The sequence below is a fragment of the Otolemur garnettii genome, unplaced genomic scaffold (assembly GCF_000181295.1).
Source record: "Otolemur garnettii isolate 467f Iridium unplaced genomic scaffold, OtoGar3 scaffold00002, whole genome shotgun sequence".
Classification (NCBI taxonomy): domain Eukaryota; kingdom Metazoa; phylum Chordata; class Mammalia; order Primates; family Galagidae; genus Otolemur; species Otolemur garnettii.
This window is the reverse complement of record NW_003852397.1, coordinates 40,409,576-40,433,032: the sequence shown is the minus strand read 5'-3', so window position 1 is coordinate 40,433,032 and position 23,457 is coordinate 40,409,576. Positions and strand designations below refer to the sequence as shown.

At 37.0% G+C, this 23,457-nt stretch overlaps 1 protein-coding gene and 1 pseudogene across 2 annotated transcripts in view; one reads left to right on the top strand and one right to left on the bottom strand.

The window, feature by feature from the left end:
• LOC100944131 (ubiquitin-conjugating enzyme E2 E2) overlaps nucleotides 1-23,457 on the bottom strand; it is a 385,813-nt gene that overhangs the window by 154,753 nt on the left and 207,603 nt on the right. The gene's annotated exons all lie outside the window — the stretch shown is intronic.
• LOC111725820 lies at nucleotides 22,472-22,571 on the top strand (annotated as a pseudogene).

Below are 23,457 nucleotides of genomic sequence, written 5' to 3'. Positions count from 1 at the left end.
TAAGGCTATTAAGTGTGCACCAATGTTCGTGCCCAGATCCTACTCAACTACTTTAAATACCCACTTGCACACCACCTCATGAGCTGCTTAGTGGTATGGAGAAGTTAATGTACTATAGGAAGTAGAAACTGGTGGAAAATTCTTCCTCCTTCCTCTCTTATAGTACAGTCTTAAGACACAGTTTATATGATTTCTCAGGGATGATCCTGTAAGATTGAGCAATGGTAGATAACTCAGTAACTTAGCCACGTACTGGCTCTTCCCTCTACTAAACTTTATTCTCCTTGTCCCTCTCTCTACTTCTTGGAACTGGATTCCTTAATAAACAGAACATGGCCCTCTACTTCAGGCTCTTCTTTCTGGAGGACCTAAGCTAAGACAGACCTGATAATCTATGATGTCTATGATAGATTCCTTTGGAGTTCAAAGATGGTAAGTGAAACCACAGGCAGAAATGAGATCACTCAGAGGGGGAGATAGAATGGCATGGGAAGGGGACCTAATGCTTGCCCCATTAATGGCCATAAGGAGGATAAAGGCCAGAAAAGAAAACTGCACAGTTGCTAGAGAGGTGGGTGGAAGCTGGAAGGAGTGACTGTGAGGGAGTTTAGTGGGGCATGTAGATAATATACATCTAGTAAGCAGCTACTTCTTAATTACTAAATTTGGTTCCATACTGATTGCTATGGATATTTAATATGATACGTTATCAAAGAAAATTAAATATCATGCAAATAAGTGTGGTGGAGAAAGTTTTTTCAAACCACATTCCTGGGAGGGGAAACCCCAGGCAGAACTGTGCAAGAGTAAAAGAATCAGTAACTAGTGACAAGATCCCCGTTATCTGTGCCTCTCTGGAGGGCAAACTGGTAGTGGAGACAGATTATTTAATTAGGAAGGAATGATATGACTGCCTGAGTTATTAATTTACAAAATTCTACCTTGTGAAGAGTACTTTTGGATTAAAAATTAAGTGTTTACATCAAAAAGTAAACGAAAAAGCCCATAAAATAACCTTTTATAAAACAATCTTACAGAACAAAACACAGAAAATCTCAGCCCCTTTTGTAAGGCATTTCAGTATGCTTAAAAGTGTACTTCAAAGCAAGACTTTCTTCCCTACATGCAGGAAGGCATAAGGTTTGTAAAAATGCTTTATATGAACACTTAGATCTGAAACAAATCTTCTTTACTAGCTGGAATTTATCACAAAGCTAAGGCATGAAATAATGTCATCTTTTCTTGCAAGTTGCAGGATTCAATTTTGTTTTAAAATTTAGAGATGTTGTGGCATTTTTTAGTTCATTAAAAGTTCTCCTTAGTTTATTTAATTTGGTGTAAACAAAAGAATTAGTTCTGTCTGATTTTCATCCTGGTTTCCTGTCTGTTTTAGACAGTATTCCTTGTCCTGTTGTTAGTAACGTTTAATGATTATAACAATACTCCAGGTCTTTATTAAAATACACTTATGTTCTTTTACTCTCAGACAAGTTTTATTTGTGTAATACACACTACACATTTAAGTCCGAAGTTATAATTAAAACACCAAAGTCAGGGAACTAAAATCTAAATTCGTAACTAAAAATATGAATGCTAGGGAACTTCATTGTAAACCACAAAGTAAGGCTTTGTAATAACCTTATTAAAGCACCTAAACAAATCTGAAATGTTCTTAAATATAAGTGCCACAGCAATAGTAAATTACATGTGTTTCAAAGGACCCACGTAGAGAGTTTTATTTTCTGTCATGGCTTTTGGTCGTTAAAAAACTTGACATTTTAAATCTTCAGCTTATAAAATGCCTCAAATGTACAATTAACAACTGCCTTTACAAAATAGTAGCATAAACCTATACTGAATATAATATAACTTAAAATACAGATAGAATCAATGCTACATACTGGCAACATGGAGGGCCTCCCAACCTGCCCCACAAAGGCATTAGGGCCAAGTCAGTGGCCCTTCTAACAAAGGCTGTGCTTTGCAATAACATAACCATTTGCCTTCCTACTTAGATATAGTGGTATATCCCCTATACATCAAGCTTTTCTTCCCTGATTCTTTCATGTATGCTCAAGTAGACAGATGTTATTCCAACAATTACAATTCACCTGACAGGCCTAAATGGCTGCATGCCAGTAGCATAGTAAATATTAGTTTCCATTTGATGCTTCATAATACCCAACTGACACCACACCAGGTCAAATGACTGGTTTGAAAGTTGGCCTAAAAATTTCAGCACTTTTATACTAGAGCTCAGTACCCTAACAGTCCATTTTCTCTTTAGAATCCTAACTAAAATGTCAGTAGCAAAGGATTTTTAAAATAGCCTCTAGGTGTTTCAAGTTTCCTGGGCTTGTTTCAGCAGACTATTGACCTGCCTAACAATAAAGCAAGTCTCTTAGGATTTAAATATCCAGCTACGTTGCTGGGAGACAAAAAGAGTCAGTTATAGGAAGAGCAAGAAAAAAGTTGGGAGGCAAGGCATTGGCAGGAGATGCCTTCATGATACCTTTTTTATAAAGATCCAAAGCAAACAAGTATTCAGCTCTTATAGTTATTTAAATTCTAAAAATTATTTCCCTAAAAGTGAAATTTGTAAGTAGTACACAGAAATACACAGTAAATACAAACCAACTGAACTAGATTAAAATATTTAGGTTGATCTTACTTTATCTCAGTATCTTACCTAACCGCTCTGTATTTCAAAGCACTGACATATTTGTTTGACTGGCAAGATCTGTGACCACTTCCTTTCTGTAAAGAAACACAATTTTCTCTTTTAATACAAAAAGGCTTTCTGTTCACATAGTATGAACCTGAATTTCTCTATAGATTTTAAGGTAGAAATGTTAAGATGGAGCCAATGCAGGTCAGTATTTTACATTTTATTAGGCATTTATAGAAAAAGATAACAATGTCTAAAATTAATAAGTATAGCTCCTCTAGCTTCATTGTGGCTCATTAGATAAACTGCTGCTAAGTTTCATGGACATGGAAACTCAAACTGTGTAGGTGAAAAGCCCCAAATGGGCTAATCATCATAGAGAGCACTCTACTTATACATCTGAATTAGGAGATGGGATGAGAAATAGAATGCATTTTGGCTGGAGCTGTTACTCTACATAAACACATTAAAATAACAGTAAACGGGCTAGCAGCATGGCTCATGCCTGTAATCCTAGCACTTTGAGAAGCTGAGGTGAGAGGACTGATTCCAGCCAGGAGTTCTCGGGCAACATGAGACCCTGAATCTACAAAATATTAATTAAAAAATTAGCTATAGGGACATACCTATAGTCCCATCTACTTGAGAGCCTAAGGGAGGATGATCAATTTAGGAGTTTGAGGTTGCAGTGAGCTGTCATGACACCACTGCACTCTAGCTCAAGTGACCGAGCAAGACCTGATCTCAAAAAATAAGGTAAAATAGGCCAGGCATGGTAGTTCACGTCTATAATCCCAGCACTTTGGGAGACCAAGGTGGGTGAATCACTTAAGCCAGAGTGAGATCCTATCTCTAAAAATAGCTGGGCGTTGTGGCCGACACCTGTAGTCTAGCTACTCGGGAGGCTGAGGCAAGAGAATGGCTTGAACACAAGAGTTTGAGGTTGCTGTGAGCTGTGATGCCAGGGCATTCTACCAGGGATGATGAAGTAAGACTGCCTCAAAAAGGAAGAAAAAAAAAGGAGGTAAAATGAAATAAAACACATAAAAATAAAAATACTCTATCCTTCAGTTGTCAAAAGCTGGTGCTGTATAATGGGGATTCCAAACCACTTGAGGAGAGAGTCAGGGAAAGCTGCTAGAGCAGTGGTTCTCAACCTTCTTAATGCCTCTTATAATGCTGCGACCCTTTAATACAGTTCCTTGTGTTGTGGTGACCCCCAACCATAAAATTATTTTCGTTGCTACTCCATAACTGTAATTTTGTTACTGTTATGAACCATAACGTAAATATCTGATATGCAGGATGTATGTTCACTGTTACAAAGGGGTCGTGACCCACAGGTTGAGAACCACTGTGCTAGAGGACAGGCTAGCTAGAGAATGTTCTCTATAAGAACGTTGTATAATTCATTCCAGAGAAGCCTTGGGCAGCTAGCTATCACCAGAGGCTCATTCAAAACTCTAATTCAATTCCCCAGTTCTACATTTATCTATGAGAATCACTGGCACGATTCAGGTGTTCAGATCTGCTGGGAAAGGTGTCTGAGTTTGGCAGCATCTCTGGCACATGCACTATGACATATACTCTGTACCCCTTTAGTCTTTGGACTCCTGGCATCTGCCAGGTAACAATCTGTGATCACCAATTAGAAAAGAAAGCAGTTACATGGTTTCTTTACACATGAAGGGACAAAGTCTGATGTTACCCAGAGAAGTACCCTATAAAAACAGCAATATTTTTTAAAATCACATGTTCAAAGCAAAACTTTACTAACTCAATGTCAAGAAATAAAAAATATTTCTTTTGCACAACCAGCATTATTAAGTTTGTATTATAAACTTCCTATTCTATTCAGATTTCCTTGTTGATAAAAATAATTATTTGGGAGCAAATCTAGTAATATTCATGTATTCCTTAAATAAAGACAATAATACTTAACCATTACATCATGTGGTGAGTATTCTAATATGCTTGCAAAGAAGCCACAAACATAGGAAGAAGATATGTGGTTGTTAGAAAATTTGTAGCTATGGTGGTAAATCTGACAATCAATCATAAAACTATAGTCATTTTGATTCTTTTATGGTTTCAATCTGAATACAGCTGAAACCAAAATGAACAGTGTTCAATTTTCTCTATTCCATACAGCTGTGGGATGAACCACATGCAGCAATATCTAAAGCATAAATATCCCAGTAAATATTTAAAGCATGTTTCAAGTACATGATGCATAAAATATAATGAGAAGGAAAAATGTAAATACTTTTATTACTCAATAAAGAGTACATGACTAAGAGCTGTCACCAACTGCCTATCATAATGCTATAAAATTTACTTAGTAAATTGTACAACTACTAAAAATGGCACATAATTTGTCTCTTTTAATTCAAACATTTTCAAGCTTAGAGTCAAGGAATTTTTAACACCACAGAAAAGAGAAATATATTATCTAATTCTGAGTACTACTTCTGCCAAATCGCTATATTCAAATCATCCACAGGCTCCTATAAAATAAAGCCCATGTTCTACTTCTGGTATCCTGAATCCTCTATAATTTGGGCCCCCTCATCTCAAGCCAGCATGAGGAAACCTTTTTTCTAGACAATCTGAATTCCTGAGAACCTTCCCACCCTGTGCCTTTTACTTGTGCTCTTGCTGAAGTTTGTCTAGAACACGTTTCTTGCTTCTCTCCACTCACTAAAGTCCCATTGGAATCAAGTTAACAGGCTTTAAGGAAACTTGCAGTGGTTCATATTTGCACTTCCATAATTTTAGCTCAGAGACTGGCATGAAGTGATGCTCTTCAAGTAACATTTGAACTAAATGTTGAAACTGACTCTGCAGCCAACCCCTCACTGCTCCAGTGTGGCCATTTCAAGCAACTAATCTTTGGAGCCATTGCGTTCATCTTGCATTCATTGCCCACAATGAAAAAATGTTTTAAAATAATTAATTTCATGGCATCTTTGAGTTTTTCTTACATTAAGTAAGGCCACCTGTCCAGTGTGTATGCTGCAATGTTGCCAGAATGCAGAGACACAGAAAGACCCTTTCTGTGAGAAAACACATGAAGTCTATGATGTGAGAATCACAAAGAAGAACCAAAAGGGCATAAAAATTCAATTCTGTCCTTACAAGTGAAGTTTTCATGATTCAGGGCTTCAGGGACTTCTTCCCTTTCTTACCTCCTATGATTCACACTACTACTTTTACCCTTAATGGTATAGATGTGGTTAGAGATTGACTACATTTACTGAGCACTTGCTATATGCTGGATGCTGTTATAATTGGTAGATGTACACATGTATTGATATATTTAATTCTCTTAACAACTTAATCTACTAAAATACAGGTATTTCCATTTTATAGATTAGTAAACTATGGCACAAAGAAATTAGATATCTTGGGAAAATTACACAGGCAACAGGTAAGTAGACGGGAAGTGGTGTGCATGGAAAAGTTGGAAGGGTCAGTTTTAGGGAGCATGTTCAAGGAAGGACTCTCCTTATAGGTGACACTTGAAACAAGACGTGAAAGAAGAGAAAAAGCCAGATCTGTAAAGGAGGGTCTTCTAGGTCAAGTAAACTGCAAGAAGAAAGGCTCCAAGATGAGAAAAAGCTGGTATATTTCAGAAGTGGAGAGAAGGCCACTATGTCCAGAGCCAAGTGAAAGGGAGAGAGAATAGCAGACAAGGCTGCAGAGGTAGGCAGAAACAAGCTCCTGGAGCTGGGCCTAGGACTATGGGTTCTAAGTGTACTGATTAATCTTTACATTATGCAATCCGTATTTCTTGTTCTCCACAGGAAGAGTCCCAATGGCAGAAACTAGCTTTCATTTTTTTAAATATCTCTTGTAACATCCAGCTTTACAGTATTATGTGAAGTACTCTAGCATTTCCTAATCGACTTAAATAATAGAGTGTGGCACTGTGTACAGGAGGGGTTGAAAAGGTCTAAAGCAGGAGATGCAATTGAAGACAGAGGCACCCTTGACTTACAGTATGCTAATTTCCTGGCTGCAGAGGGGAAGTAAAAAAGTTGTAATATTAATAAAAATAACATAGAATATGGGTAAACATGATTTTGTTTTGGGGAGGGAGGACAGATTTCTTGGGCAAAAACTTTTCTTCTGTGTGGAAGTAAACTTCAAGTCTAAATCAAGATATAATTAGGATTATATTCAGATTTCCTTTAAAAGAAAAACAAGTCCTCAAATTCTCTTCCAAATAAAAGTGTTCTAATTTTATAGGAGAATACAATAGTGTATAAATTCTTTAAAAAAAAAAAAAAAACAGAACTGAAAAAATGCCCCAGTGAAAAGAAAGTGCTAATACAATGTTGACATGTGATCCTGGCAAGAGGAAGAAATGCTATGGAATAGTGGAATGGACACAGGCACAGAGTCAAAAGGTCCACAATTAAAATCCCGGGTTAGTCACTGTCTTGTAACACCTAAAATTAAGGTTCAATATTAGATGCTGCCCAGACACATGGTAAAATCAGGAACGCCTCAAATGCTCTAATCTACAAGTTCTCTTCCCTGCTCTGTTTTTGCAGACAGGGTTCATAGCTAAACAATTCTCCTTACCAAAGGGGTCAGGCGCAGTTCCTGTTTATTCTTGAGTTGTAGGTTTCAGTTCTGTGGCAACTTGGGGCATTACTCAAACAAGCTGATCACATCCTTCCATGGAAACCAGAGGATAACTCAGCTTCTAGATACTGCAAAGCCTGCCTCTCACAGGCCCTAGCTGTTCACTTTGTTCCCAAGCATAACTTCCTGTGACCCTGCATGGTGGGCAGTGTTCTCCTTGCTTTAGCTGTGAGTATAAGTAACTAGTAAACTGCTGTCAATCTCATGTGACAAGTGCCAGATATTACACGTTCAGCCATTTCCCAAAACCTATGGCAGGAATCCTTCTCTCATTAAGTCTAAAGAGAATGTGATCAGAACAGTCACTTATTAAATCCATGAATCAGATCTCATGCCAAGTAACGTAACTTTTATCACCAAGCTTTCTATTCTGTAAGCTAGAATTAACAATATCTACTCTGCACATTACTACAAGCATTGTCTCTTGAAGTTATTATTTGTGTACATTCTGTCTAGTAGTGTAGTGCTGGACTCAGGATCGATTCTAATATAATAGAATCCTTATCCTATCACTTGCCCCCCTGATTATGACCATTACTGTTGATTTAAAATTTATAAAGTTAAAATAAAAGAATGTGAAACAGTAAGTGGGGATATAAATAACAAACTGGACAAATTTGGTTTAAAAATTAATCTTGCTTATTTACTAGAAATAACTGAATTCCAGCCACCACAAAAACAACTATAAGGAGAATCTATAAGAGTTATGGGAAAATAATGTAAGTCGACTTAAAACCAATACTGTGTGTAAGATAGTGAATACTTGGTTGAAATGTACTTGAACTCAGAAAACTAAATATGCAAATGATGCCGTAAGGTATAGCAATAAAGGCTTTTTAATAAGCTAACATTCCATATTCAAATGTTTTACTTTTAAGCAAATGAAAAAAAAATTGGTTGCTTCAGGTAAGGGACAAGGGGGAAAAATGGAGCTAATGAAACTTTACTGTGGGAAAATTTCCTTTTCTTCACTTTTTTCTTCTTTCTCCACATCTTAATTGCAACTACTTGGCCTAATGCACCAATGTTTCCTGAACTCAATAGTACATCTTTATGCCTTTCAATTTTTATGTGACTATTTAATTTATTCAAATCTGTGTATTTATGTATTTGTAGAGGAGGAAAATTATAAAATCTGTATCACATTAAATTAAAAAACTAGAACTACAAAAAATGGGAGGAAGAAGACAAAATAGCACAGAGCCCTATGGACACTAAGTTTTTTTTTTCCTAAATTTTGACTAGTTCAGTAGAACTAAAGCATAATTTTGTCATTTGGGGGATGTAAACTTTATTCTCTTCAGAATTATACTTTGCTATTAAAATATTACTTATTATAAAGTTTGAGAAAAACCTCAGTCCAGGTTATATTACTCAGTAAGCAACTGGATGCCATATTGAGATTTTTAAAATATATCCTTTACACATAGCTCTTCAGCTACCACATTCAATAAATATTTAAGCACTAGTTTAAAAGCGGATTATTGTTAACCTCTAAGAAAACTGCACAGTGATAAAAGCTTGTAATAAAAACAAGTAGAACACCCACTGCTCGTATTATAGTTAAGTATATTAGCTGTTCTTAAAAGCATTAACTTTTACACATACAGCAGTAGAATTCTGTCTAATCTATTAGCTTCAGACAGTGCAACATTAGTTATATACTATAGGAAATCTTATGTTTGCATACTCAAATAAAATGGTTTGATCACTATATTACAGTTATATGTAATATTGAGGATACATTTTAAACACCAATGAGAAAGAAAATCTTTTTTTCCCTTATAAACAAGGTAGCTTAAAAATTTTATCCTCCTTGCTCTATAGATATTTCTGTATTTTACATGTTGGTAAAAAGCAAAACATGATGTATTTCTATTAATTAGTTTTTCTCAAAGGTAGTAAATTTCTAAAAGGAGACCACTGATAGGACACCTTTTTCATTTACTCTCATCCTGTTGAATCTGTCTTTCCCTTGGGCTGAACAGCTTCATGGTATTAAACCCAAAACTTGGCTCAGTGATTAAAAAAAAAAAAAAAAAAAAAGCTTTAAAGACAAGCTGTTTTCTTGATTCCTTACTATTGTCTAGTATTTTCAACATTTAGACATCACACATTCTGGTTAAATATAGCCAATAAGTTGTCATCAGCCCACATAAATAAAATAAAATTAAAAACAACCAATTCATAGTACCAACTATGCTCAAAATTATCTTATACATTCATAGTTGACATTGATCCAGAGCATTCATCTGCATTAAAACACTTAAGAACTCTAACACCATTTATCTATAACCATACATAAAATAAGATTCCAGGCTGACATATAATAGGAGTTAATTTTCAGTGTTTTTATTGTTGTTGGTTGTTTGTTGTTTGTTTTGGAGACAGAGTCGCACTGTGTCACCCTGGTTAGAGTGCCAGGACACAGCTCATAGGAACCTCAAACTCTTGGGCTCAAGAGATCCTCCTGCCTCAGTCTCCCAAATAACTGGGACTATAGGCATCCATCACAAAGCTCAGCCAGTTTTTCTATTTTTAGTAGAGTTGGGGTGTTTTTACTAGGGCTAGTCTCAAATTGCTGAGCTCAAGCAATCGATCTACTTCAACCTTTCAGTGTGCTAGGATTACAAGCATGAGCTACCACGCCTGGTTCAGTGTTGTTGTTTTTTTTTTTAAGGTGTCAACTTGTGATATTTGTTTATTATCATGAAGTTAGTCTAATTCTTTATGGAGGAACAAATAGATAATACAGCAACTCAGGTGGAGAAAAGATACACTTAGGAAAATAGGACTCTGGTACACTGCAGTATCTATCTGCAGTATCAGGCAGAGAAAAGATACACTCAGGAAAACAGGACTCCGGTACACTGTAGTATCCCAAGTGCCCAAAATAGTGCCTGGCATATGGGAACTGGCATTTAATATAGTATTTGTTGAATGAATAAATACGTGGGTACAATTCTTCCACCAAAAAATGATATTTCTCTTTTACTTTCATTAACATCTTATCACATATATGAATAGGGAATATGTGCTACAGGCATCAAAAGCTGGAAGTTTAGCTCATACCTGTAATCCTAGCACTCTGGGACACCAAGGTGGGTGGATTGCTTGAGCTCATGGGTTCAAGACCAGCCTGAACAAGAGTGAGACCCCGTCTCTAAAAATAGGTGGGCATTGTGGTGGGTACCTGTAGTTCCAGCTACTAGGGAGGCTGAGGCAGGAGAATTACTTGAGCCCAAGAATTTGAGGTTGCTGTGAGCTATGACACTACAGCACTTTATTGGGGGCGGCAAAGTGAGACTCTGTCTCAAAAAAAAGCTGAAAGTTTAGTGTTTAATATATTTGGCTGCAGTATAATTAAGAATCTTTTTATCATGATATCAAACAAAATGTGACAGAGGACCACACATAGGTTGGTTATATTAATGTTATGTTACAAAATATGTTATATAATTATGTTAATATTAATATGTTACTATGTTATTATGATATTACTAATGGCCTATATTAACATATTTGTTTATTGTTAATTTCATCATCAAATTCAAGAAAAGGTAACAGAAAAGCAGTTTGTGTTTACTGCTATCTGGAAATGATTCCACAATGTAAACACATCTCTACAAGAAGAGAGTACTTTTAAAAGTTCAATTCAGTAATCCTGAATTTAATATGAAATATAAAATATTCAAAATTAAGAAAACTACTAGTAAATTGGAACAGTTATAGTAAACAACATTCTCAAGTACTAACCTTTTTGAGACAAAAAAGAGAAAAAAAATTAAGAGTTGTAGAGAGATTTACATCAGCAATTTATCAACAAAAAGGTAAAACTGACATATGCCTTTATATAATAAAAATCTTCTAAATATAAAAAATTAAAATTATCTCAACTGATATAAAAAAATTCTTTCAAATCTACTGTATAATCGTTTTTAAAAATTTGCTTTTATATTCTGATACTATCTGTTATAATTTTTGGCTCTTTTATTCCACCTTTTGCCTATTAAACATGAAGAATGTTCACAGAAATGAACAGTAATTTGCACTTCATGACACCTTTCAGCCCACAATCTTAAAGCATTAACTAATTAAGAAGGAACTATTTATCCCAAATTAGGATAATCAGAATTAAGAAAGGCAAAGTGTTACTTTTTGCTCTACACATACCATTTCAGAATTTGACACTGCTTGTGATATAATTACTATATTTGATAAAATACAGAAAATGCTTTGCAGAAATTACTGAAAAGTTGATTTCTGGGTCTAGCTGCAAAACATTTATCCAAATCTTCTGGATTGAAACTTGCACATTATCATGTGACCATGATTAGTAGGGTTTGCCTACATGCTTCTCATCTAAATCATTAAAGGTAGTTTCATATAATAGATTGTTTACAAGAGCTTATTTAGTAATTTTACAACACAATCTTCTGATTACTGTTTTTCAGCTTGTACTATAGTGTGTGGGCCAACTTGGCCACATTCTTCCTGAAAATATTTTGAATTAATTTTAGTCCCTAAACATTGAGGCTTTAGTTTCACTAACTATGCATAGTTACATTTCCGAGCATCATTATTTATGATAACAACCAAACTCAGGTCCCTGACCGCCAGCTCTTAGTGGTTAGTAATTCAAATGAATAGTATTTGAGGACAGAAAGATGTTTCTATCACACAGTGGTTAATATGAATAAAAGGACTTTCAGACTAAAAACACCTGTTTATACTATTTTATTCTCACTGAAAAGCTCTATTTTGTATTATTAAATAGGACATCTAAAGATACATCAGAAATAGTAAGTACAGTATATCATACTCAAGACATTCTCCTGAGAAGCTGGAAGGCCAGCTGATAGCAACCATTCCTTTAAGCCAGCTGTTCTCAACCCCTTTATAATAATGAAAATACATCTTGCATATCAGATATTTACATTACGATTCATAACAGTAGCAAAATTACAGTTATGAAGTAGCAACGAAAATAATTTTATGGTTGGGGATCACCACAACATGAGGAACTGTATTAAAGGGTTGCAACTGGGTGATGCCTGTGGCTCAGTGGGTAGGACGCCAGCTCTATAGCCAAACTGCAACAAGAAATAGCTGGACATTGTGGTGGGCGCCTGTAGTCCCAGTTACTTGGGAGGCTGAGGCAAGAGAATCACCTAAGCCCAGGAGCTGGACGTGAGCTGTGACGTCACAGCACTCTACTGAGGGTGACAGAGTGAAACTCTGTCTCTTAAAAAAAAAAGGGCCGCGGTATTAGGAAGGTTGAGAACCACTGCTTTAAGCAGCCTACTGCAACTGTGACTGTGCTTTCTTCCTGGAAAAATCTCCAGGTAAGAATTTCTCAACAGCCCTACTTGGGGTTTAAGTCATGTAGGCTCAAAATAGCAAAGTGCTTTTTTTGTGCCAATGCTTGCCAAAACATCCTTTGTCATATCTGAAGCACTCATCTCTCTCCAACTTTTTACTTCTACTCTCCAATTTCCAATTTCCTGTAAAGATACTAGATTCTACTTGTCCCATCTCACTCTACTATTGTAAAATTCCCACTGACTCTTTCCTATCTTCTACTTTTCAAAGTAAGGGTGTGGGGGGTTGTAGCAGAATCACCCATGTATTTGTTTTTTGGTTTTCTTGCAGTTTTTGGCCAGGGCTGGGTTTGAACCCGCCAGCTCTGGCATATGGGCCTGGGTGCCCTACTCCTTTGAGCCACAGGCACCGCCCTACCTATGTATTTGTTAAGATGCACAGGCCAAATCTATACTCAGTCAAAAGCTCTGGCAGTAAGATCCAGCATTTCACAAACTCCTACTTGATTCTTATGTATACAGAAGTTTGTGAACCTACAAAGTGAAGTAAACAACACCATCGCCATCAAGAATAGTTAGTACTTAGTAAGTGCTTAATGTGGGCCAGGCACTGTTCTAAAGACTTTACTTGGATGAAGTTTGAATCCTCCTGACCACTCTATAAAATAAGTGGTCTTACCATCCCCATCTGACACAGGAGGAACATGTCAGAGAGGGTAAGGAACTGCCCTCCATCAATAGCTAGAAGGTGCTACACTAAGATAAGGTTGAAGCTTGAAGGTTGAAGGTGGTCTGCATCTGAAGTCTATGTTCTTAAGAACTACATCTACTGCTTTAGTTCATCATTCAAGTGGCTAGAATCTCAAAACCTAGACTTTCCAGAATGAATTCCTCCTCCTATCTACGATGAATGTGCTCCAGGCAGATCCTCACTTTTTGGAGGTCAGACATTAAGTTCATGAACTCAACCTAGGAAAAGTGCTGACTATTACTATGGTCACACTGAGGTACCCGCCCTGAGAAGCTAAGCCCCAATGCCAGCACCTAGTCCACCTTTCAAAGCAATTTTGGAACTCTCTTTCTGGAATGGCTGTCAGAGTTATGGTCATACAAGGTCGGACCATAGAAGTGCTACATACATACCAAGGGGAGGACTCCAAAGGTGACCACAGTACAAAGGTCAACAGAGCCTGTGAATGAAACTGAGGTTTAAATGTTTAGTAGAATTCACTTGTGAATAAACCTGGGCCTGGTGCTTTCTGTTTTAGAAGGTCATTAGTAATTTACTTAATTTCTTCAATACACATAGGGCTACTTAGAGTGTGTATTTTTTCTTGTGTAAATTTTAGCAGATTGTGTTAAGAAATTGGTCCATTTTACACTGGCTAACAAATTCTGGGGCATAGAGTTGTTCATACTATTCCTTTATTATCCTTGTAATGTTCATGGATTTGTAGTGAAGTCTCTCTTTCCTTTTTTATTGGCGGGGGGCGGGGGTAGGGGGAGGAGGAGAGATAAGGTCTCGCTCTGTTGCCCAGGCAAGAGTGTAGTGGCATCGTTACAGCTCACTGCAACCTCAAACTCTTGGACTCAAGTGATCCTTTAGCCTCAGACTGCCAAGTAACTGGGATTACCAGTGAACACCACCATGTCTGATTAATTTTTAAGCTGAGGTCTTGCTCTTGCTCAGGCAGGTCTCAAACTCCTGACTTTAAGCAATCCTCCCACCTTGACCTCACAAAGTGCTAGGACTACAGGTAGGCCTAATTTCTCGTGTTAGTAATTGTGTCATCTCAGAGAGGCTTATTGATTTTACTGATTTTTCATTTTTATTTTTTTGTAATAGAGCCTTTACAGGGTCTGCCCAGGCTATAATGACATGGCATCAGCCTAACTGACAGCAATCTCGAACTCCTGGGTTTAGGTAATCCTCCTGCCTCAGCCTTGCTAATTTTCTCTCTTTTTTGGAAGACGGGAGATGGGGGGGTTTGCTTTGCTCAGGCTGGTCTCAAACTCCTGAGCTCAAGCAATCCTGCCTCAGTCTCCCAGAGTACTGAGATTACAGGTGTGACCCAGCACACCTGGCCTTTGCTGATCTTTTCTAAGAATGACCTTTAGGTTTTCTCTGATTTCCTGTTTTCAATTCCATTGATTTCTGCTCTAATTTTTATTATTTATTTTCATCTGCTTACTTTGGATTTAATTTGCTCCTCTTTTTCTAGTTTTCTAAGATGAAAGCTTAGATTATTAATTTTAGATCTTCTTTTGTAGTCTATGCTTTAAATGTTATTGATATAAATTTCTTTTTAAGTACTGCCTTTACTGCATCCCACAAATTTGATGTTTTCATTTTCACTCAGCTCAAAATATTTTCAAATTTCTCTTAAGATTTCTTCTTTGACCCCTATATTAGTTACAGTCATGTTATTTAATCTCCATGTATTTTGAAATTTTCCAGCTATCTTTCTGTTATTTCTAGTTTAATTCTTCTAGTGGTGTGAGAGTAGACACTGTATAACCTCTATTCTCTTAAGTTAGGGTGTGTTTTATGGTCTAAGAAATGGTCTACCCTGGTGAATGTTTTCAAGTGAGCTTGAGAAGAATGCATACTGTGCTGTTATTGTATAAAGTTGACAGATTTCAATGATACTCAGTTGACTGATGGTGCTGTTGAGTTCAGCATCTACGTCCTTACAAATTTTCTGCTTGCTGGATCTGTCCATTTCTGATAGATTAATTTACTGTCAAAGTTGAGATTTCAATAACCTATTTCTCCTTGTATTTCTAAAAGTCTCACTTATTTTGATGATCTGTTGTTAGGTACATGTTAAGTATTATGTGTCTTCTTGAAGAATTGATCCTTTATCATTATATAATAACCCTCTTTATCCCTGAAAACTTTCCTTGTTGTGAAGTCTGCTTACTTGCGGAATATAGGCATTCTTACTTTCTTTTAGTCAGTATTAGTATAGTTTGTTTTTCTCCAGTCATTTATTTTTAATCTACATGTGTTTTTATATTTAAAGTGGATTTCTTATTCTGATTCATACTGAATCTGTTATTGCCTTGAAAAGTAATTATGGATATAGTCAGAGTACGTATTATATCAATTATTATTTCCTTTTTGTTGCCTTTTTCCTTTGTTCCTATTTTTGTCTTTCTTATGCTGCCTTTTGCAGTTTGTTTATTCTTTTTTTTTTTTTTTTAGACAGAGTCTCACTCCATATCCTGCATAGAGTGCCCTGGCATCACAGCTCATAGCAATCTCAAACTCCTGGGCTCAAGCAATTCACTTGCCTCAGCCTCCTAAGTAGATGGGACTATAGGAATCTGCCACAAGGATGGCTATTTTTTTAGACATGGATCTCGCTCTTGCTTGGGCTGCTCTTGAACTCCTGAGTTCAGGCAACCCGCCCACCTCAGCCTCGCAGACTGCTAGGATTACAGGCGTGAACCATCACCCCTGTCCTTGCCTTTTGCAGTTTTAATTGGCATTTCCTATGACTCCATTTGCTCTCTTAGTTTTTCAGTTTTACTTCCTTTTTATGCTTTTTTAAATGGTTGTGTTAGAGTTTGCAAAATATATTGACATCTAATCCACGTCCACTTTCAAATAAATATATTTTGAATAAATATATATATCACTGCATAGGTAATGCAAGCACCCTATCATAATAAAATAATCCTAATTTTTCTCTCTCATCCCTTGCATTTTTGTCATTCATTTCATTTATATGTAAGCATACAGATGTGTGTCCAATAGATCATTGCTATTACATTATAAAAACTGATCTGTTAAATCAATTAAAAATAAAATTTTTTAAAATTTTACCAGTATTTACTCCATCTCCAGGGCTATCCATTTTTTTAAAATATAGATCTGACATATCATTTTCCTTCTCTTTGAAGACCTTCTCATAACATTTATAACAAGGCACCCTGCCAGCAACAAATTTTCCCAATTCTGTTCATCTGCAAAGAGTTTATTTCTCCTTCACTTTTGAAGAATAACTTTGCAGGGTACAGAATTTTAGGCTGGCCATGTTTCTCTCTCAACACTTTAAATATTTCACTCCACTCCCTTCTTATTTGCATAGTTTCTGAGGAAAAGTTGGATATAATGCTTATGTTTTCTTTTCTCACACTGGCTTATTTCTAGAGTTTTTAACTTGGATTTTCTGCAATTTGAATATGAGATACCTATACGTTTTTTGTTTGTTTATTTTTTAATTTATCCTGCCTAGTATTTTCTGGGCTTCCTAGATTTATGGTTTAGTTTCTCACATTAATTCTGAGGGAAATGCTGTTGTTTTGTTTCCAGTATTTCTTCTGTTCCTTTCTCTCTTTCTTTTCCTTCTGGTAGTCCCATCATGCATATGCTATGTTTGTAGCTATCACACAGTTCTTGGATATTCTGTGTAATTTATTTCAGTCTTTTTTCTCTTTGTTTCTCCATTTTGGAACTTTCAATTGACATATCCTAAAGCTTGAGATTCTTTCCTCAGCTGTGATGTCTAGTAAAGAGCCCATCAAAGGCATTCTTCATTTCTATTAGTGTTTTTTATGTCTTATCATTTCTTTTTTTACTTCTTAAAATTTTCCTCTGTCTGCTTACCCTGCCCATCTGCTCTTGTATGCCATCCACTTTATCCCTAGAGCTCTTAGCATTTCAATCAGTTGTTTTAAATTCCTGTTCTTACCTGAATCTGATTCTGTTGCTTACTCTGTCTCTTCAAATTATGTTGTTGGCTTTGTAGTATGTCTTGTGATTTCTTTCTTGAGAGAGAGCTAGATGTTAGATACTGGGTAAAAGGAACTGCTGTAAATAGGCCTTTAATAATGTGGTGGTAAGGAACTAGGGGAGGGTGCATTCTGGAGTCCCATGATTAGGTCTTAGTCTTTGAGTGGGCCTGTGCCTCTGAACTGTGAACTTCACAAATGCTACTCAGTCTCCCTCCAACCAGGGTGGCTAGAGTGGTCAGGAGTTGGGTATTTCCCTTCCCTCTAACAAAACCCCAATTATCTAAGCTCTTGCAAAACAGTGTCTCTTAAGGCAGGCATTACTAAGAATAAAATGTTCTGGCGTATTTTAAAATGGTTCCTTTTCCTCTCCCTCTACCAGAAGCCCAAGAGGATTTTTCTGTGACATTCATTGTGAGAATCTGGTTGAGCTCTCTAAGGAAAAACTCACAAAAGCAGTCACTCTTGAAATTTTTCACTCTGCAGCTTGTATATGCTGAGCCTCGGTGATCTGTCAATTACTGTTCAAGTTTTCCTTCCCTGGCACAGATTCCCATGCAGGTTTCTGCTCTTGTAAGTTAGTGATCTATCTGTAACTTTGCTTCTATGACAGATTTAAGAAGAGTTATTAATTTTTCAGGTTTGGGGGGGTTGTTGTTTACTTTTTTGTTTTGAAACAGTGTCAAGGTATTGCTCTGGGTAGAGTGCCATAGCATCATCATAGCTCACAGCAACCTCCAATTCTTGGGCTAAAGAGATCCTCTTGCCTCAGTTTCTCTATTATTATTTTTTGTTTTTTAGTAGAGAAGGGGTCTTGCTCTTGTTCAGGCTAGTCTCAAACTCAAGAGCACAGGCAATCTACCCATCTCCACCTCCTAAAGTGCTAGGATTACAGGTGTGAGACACCACAGCCGGCTGTTTACTTGTTGATGAAATGATGACTTCCAGGCTCCTTATGTGTTGAATTGGACACTGAACATTTCCTCATTTTTTAAATTACAAATTTTAGGGATAGGGATTTTGGAGACAATTTAGTTCAATCTCCTCTTTTTAAATCAAGAGAGTAGGGAGACAGGAACCCAGATCTACTTGATGTCATGAGAACCTGGTTAGACTCCAGTAGTCTGTACTTGTTATCCCCAACTAAAAAGTAACTGTTTTAATGGTACTATGTTTATACTGAAAGAAAAAAAGAATTAGTTCTTACTGATAGGGATACACACTGAACTAATTATAAAAACATAATTTGATAGAATCTGCTTTAAAATCTGAGGCAAGGAGGGGTTATAGCTATGATGGGGCAAGTATTATACTAATTTCCCACTTTGTCTATGATTTAAGTTTTCCACAAATGTTACAAACATGGTAAAGTAGAAAAGGATGAAACAATTACTCATTTTCCCTTTAATAATCCTATTTATTACTACTGAAAGAATTGATGGCATTATTACACAAAGTAAGGATTTAAGTAAATACCAAATTAAAAATTATTTGGCTTAGGCTGGGTGTAGTGCTTCACTCCTGTAATCCTAGCACTTTAAGAAGCAGAGGTGGGTGGATAGCCTATGCTCAGAGTTGAGACCAGCCTGAACAAGAATGAGACACTCTTTACTAAAAATAGAAAAACTATCCAGGCATTGTGGCGAGTGCCTATAGTCCCAGCTACTTGGGAAGGTGAGGCAAGAAGATTGCTCAAGCCCAATAGTCTGGGGTTGCTGTAAGCTATGATGCCACTGCATTCTACTTGGGGCAACTGAGTGAGACTCTGTCTCCAAAAAAAATTACTTGACTTAGTGTACTTACCAAATCATTGACGTAAAATAAATTCTACCATGCCAATTATAAGAAAACTGCTTTATTTATATATTTATATATATATATTTATATATTCACAACCATACTTCTCCAATCTTCTCTATTAATTTACTATCTTATAGCTATTAAAGTACCTTAGCACCAACCAAAATCAAACTGATATTATTTTTTATTTTTTTAGAGACAGAGCCTCACTTTATTGCCCTCAGTAGAGTTCTGTGGCATCAGAGCTCACAGCAACCCCCAACTCCTGAGCTTAAGCGATTCTCCCGCCTCAGCCTTCCACGTAGCTGGGACCACAGGCACCTTCCAGAATGTCCAGCTATTTTTTTGTTGCAGTTTGGCTGGGGCTGGGTTCAAACTTGCCACCCTCGGTGTATGGGGCCAGCGCTCTCCCCACTGAGCCACAGGCACTGCCCAACATTATTTTATATACAGTATTTAACTATGATCCTCTTACACACTATTTGCTTTTTCATTCTTAAATGAAGTGTTTTACCTATAGTAGGGAAACTTTCAGCAATGGTACAATTTGCACAACATTCTTAAAAGGATGTTCATTAATCCAAACAAAAGAAATGAATTTTCTGTATTTTAATTTTAGAATCCTTACTATTAGGAAGGATTGAAAAAAAATTACTTAGGCCACTTGACTATGCATTGCTAATGTATTAGAACTTCAAGAGAGCTACAGTGTTAGTAATTTGAATAAACTAGCTTTAGTTTAAGCACCAGCTGTCAATATCCAACTACTCTATAGGTGGTTAGGAGACTAAAATTACAGCTTCAGACTCTAAAGCTCTGGTTTTGAATGTTATGATTCCTTAACATGCAAAGGAAATTTTTAAGAACTGTAAACTAATGAGCCTTTGATACATGTAAGTAGAAACACAGAAAAACCAAGCCTTTAAGAATGATGGACTGATTTTACCAGTATGGGAGGCAATTAACTCACTTGTGCACATAAAAGTGAAGATTTGGAGAACAGCTCAAGAAAGACCTAGATCTTGGTGATTCTAGAATCTCAAGATAGAAAGGAACTTGAAATGGCATCTTGTTTAACTCCTTCCCTAGACACTCTTGACAACTCATCATCCAACACTGGCTTGAACTCTGCCTTCTAAAAACAGAAAAAATTCCAAGCTAACAGCCTATACCATTCTATTTCTAGTCTGTTCTGATTGTTAATGCTTGCTTGAGTGAAAATCTGCTTTCCTGCAGCTTTCAGTCACTGGTTCTTGTTCTTCCTTCTCAAAATAGAACACATCAAATGTGTTTTCCACCTGATAACCCACAAGTATTTGAAGCACTTGTCTTTGGTTTCCTCAGTCTTTTTTTTTTTTTCTTCCTACGTAGAGATGAAGACTCAGAAGACACCACTACAGGGGTCATAGACTCATAGAGAAGAACACCTAGTCCTCAGACATGCTTGTTTACTTGCTTGCTTATTTTAAAAATTTAATGAAGAAGCACATATTCTTGGCTTGTCTTTAAAAACACTAGACTGGTGATAGTGAGTTGTAGCCGGGTAATGGCAGAGCAGATTCTTCCTTCTGCTTCAGTGTCATCTCTCAGACAGAACTTACCTGCTCATGCTATCTAAAACGGTTCTCTTACCACCCCCACTCCCTTGCACCATGTGTTCTATCAATGTTCTTTTCAAGTAAAATAATTATTTCCTGAAAAAAACTCTTAAGGAACCTACTACTCTGATGTAGTCTGTTCAACATCAAGTACACACTTCTACTTAATCTCTCTTGATCTTAAATATAAATACATATTTATAATTTTTTGAATTGTTCATTAATTCATTCATACCACATAACAACTTACTCGGTTTTCTGGCAGCTTCAATGATGTTTTGGCTCATTGAGAGACAAATATCCCAGTCTTAGGCCAACACTGGTAAATAAATCTGCCATATTATAACATATTTCTCTCATTCAATAACTGTGCCATCATTTGGAAAAGCCAAATTTGGTGCCTTGCATTTATTTCTGTTATATTTCACCTTCTGAATAAGCATAAGACTTGTCTCCTAAGCCATGTAGTGCTAAACTATAATAAATACCAGCCATAACAGAATTATGTAAGAGTTTATACTTATTCCAAGTATACACTCAAGAATTAGGATTCTCAGGCTGGGTGGCACATACCTATAATCCTAGCACTCTGGGAGGCTGAGATAGACTGCTTGTGCTCATGAGTTGAGACCAGCCTGAGCAAGTGCAAGAAGAGTAAGACTCCATTTCCACTGAAAACCAAAAAAACTAGGCAGGTGTTGTAGTGAGCACCAATGGTCCCAGCTACTTGGGAGGCGGAGGCAAGAGAACTGCTTGAGCCCAAGACTTTGAGGTTGCTATGAGCTCTGAAGGCACAGCACTCTACCCAGAGTGACAAAATTAGACTCTTCCTCAAATAAAGGCTGAGGGTAGTGGCTCTGGGAGGTTGAGAAGGTGGATCGCTTCAGCTCAGGAGTTTGAGGCCAGCCTGTGCAAGAGCACGACCCTGTCTCCCAAAAATAGCCATGCTTTGTGGCAGGTGCCTACAGTCCCAGCTACAAGGGAGGGTGAGGTGAGAGGATCACATGAGCCCAAGAGTTTGAGATTGCTGTGAGCTACATCACCACAGCACTCAACTGAGGACAACAAAGTGAGACTCTGTATCAAAAAAAGAAGAAAAAAAAAAAGAATTAAGATTGTCAAATCATTTGTTTAGCCACTCTCCAAGCTAATAAACACCCTACATAACAATCCTTATGAGATGCTCATATATTAATAGTACACGTTACAAAGGCAGAAGAATTCCCCCAAATACTAACGTAAAAACTAAAATTTTGCTTTTTTTAACCTTTGTCTTTATGTATTTGAAAAGAAAAGGAAAAAGAATGCTATCTCTTCTATATGATCCAAGTGGCTTTTTTTCTTTTTTGAGATAGGTTCTCACTCTGTACCCTGGCTGCAGTGCAGTGGGCACTAAGCAGCTCACTGCAACCTCAACCTTCTGGGTTCAAGCAATCCTCCCACCTCAAAGTGATTGATTACAAGGATTAGTCACTGTGCCCTGCCAATGTGACCTTTTTTATATGTCTGAAAATAGTTTTTTGTATCTTCCTCAAGTTTATTCTGTTCCTGAGTAGGCAACACCTAACTAGGGGTTCTATGGGACTAATTACAAAGGCAGAAAGCTATACATGTAAACATCAGTCCTTTCCTAAAGAGAAGTGGAGTATCATGCAAAGGTTTCTTGAAAGAGGCAGTAGGTAAAATAAACCTTTGGCTTACACACAGGTGCAAAAAAAAAAAAAAAATCCTCTTTTGCAACCCAGAACTCATTGTTCAGTAAGAGTTTTCATACATTAAAGAAGAAATACTATGTTCCATAAAAAGAAAATAAAGAAACTAAACCTTCAAGTATATATAATCTGCAGATATACCATGATTCAACCTTTTATGACTATTCCCCCAAAACCCCACTTTTTTTTTTTTTGGACAGAACTCTGTTGCCTCGGCTAGAGTGCTGTGACATCAGCCTAGCTCACAGCAACCTCAAATTCTTGGGTTCAAGAGATCCTCCTGCTTCAGCTGCCCAAGTAGCTAAGACTTCAGGTGCCTGCCATAGCACTCAGCTAATTTTTCTGTTTTTAGCAGAGACAGGGTCTTGGTCTTGCTCAGGCTGGTTTCAAACTCTTGAGCTCAATCAATCTTCCTGCCTCAGCCTTCCAGAATGCTAGGATTACAGGTGTGTGCCATCACAGCTGGCCCACTGTGAATATTCTTGCCTCTTTACAGGTGGTTCTAGTGTAGGTGGTGAGGAATACTAGATCTCTTTTGAGAGTTACAAGTATGAATATCCTTTCTCCTACAATACAGATGTAAGAAGCAGTCACTGACAGACTATATGGCATTGTTAATAAGTGCTTATCTCCTTCCTTATTTCCAACACCCATATAAAAAAGTTGTGTGTGGACTTGAATTATATATATACACATTAAGAACATAATGTCACTGAGATCATAGGATTATAATTAAATTTTTTTTTTTGCCCAAATAACAGGATCACAAAAAGTTAAGCAATAGAAGGAACTTCTTTTCAAAGTTTTCTAGTCCAATTCCTTCATTTTTAAAAGAAGAAACTCAGGCTCGGCGCCTATAGCTCAACCGGCTAAGGTGCCAGCCACATACACCTAAGGTGGCGGGTTCGAATCCCCAGCCCGGACCCGCCAAACAACAATGATGGCTGCAACCAAAAAGTGGCCAG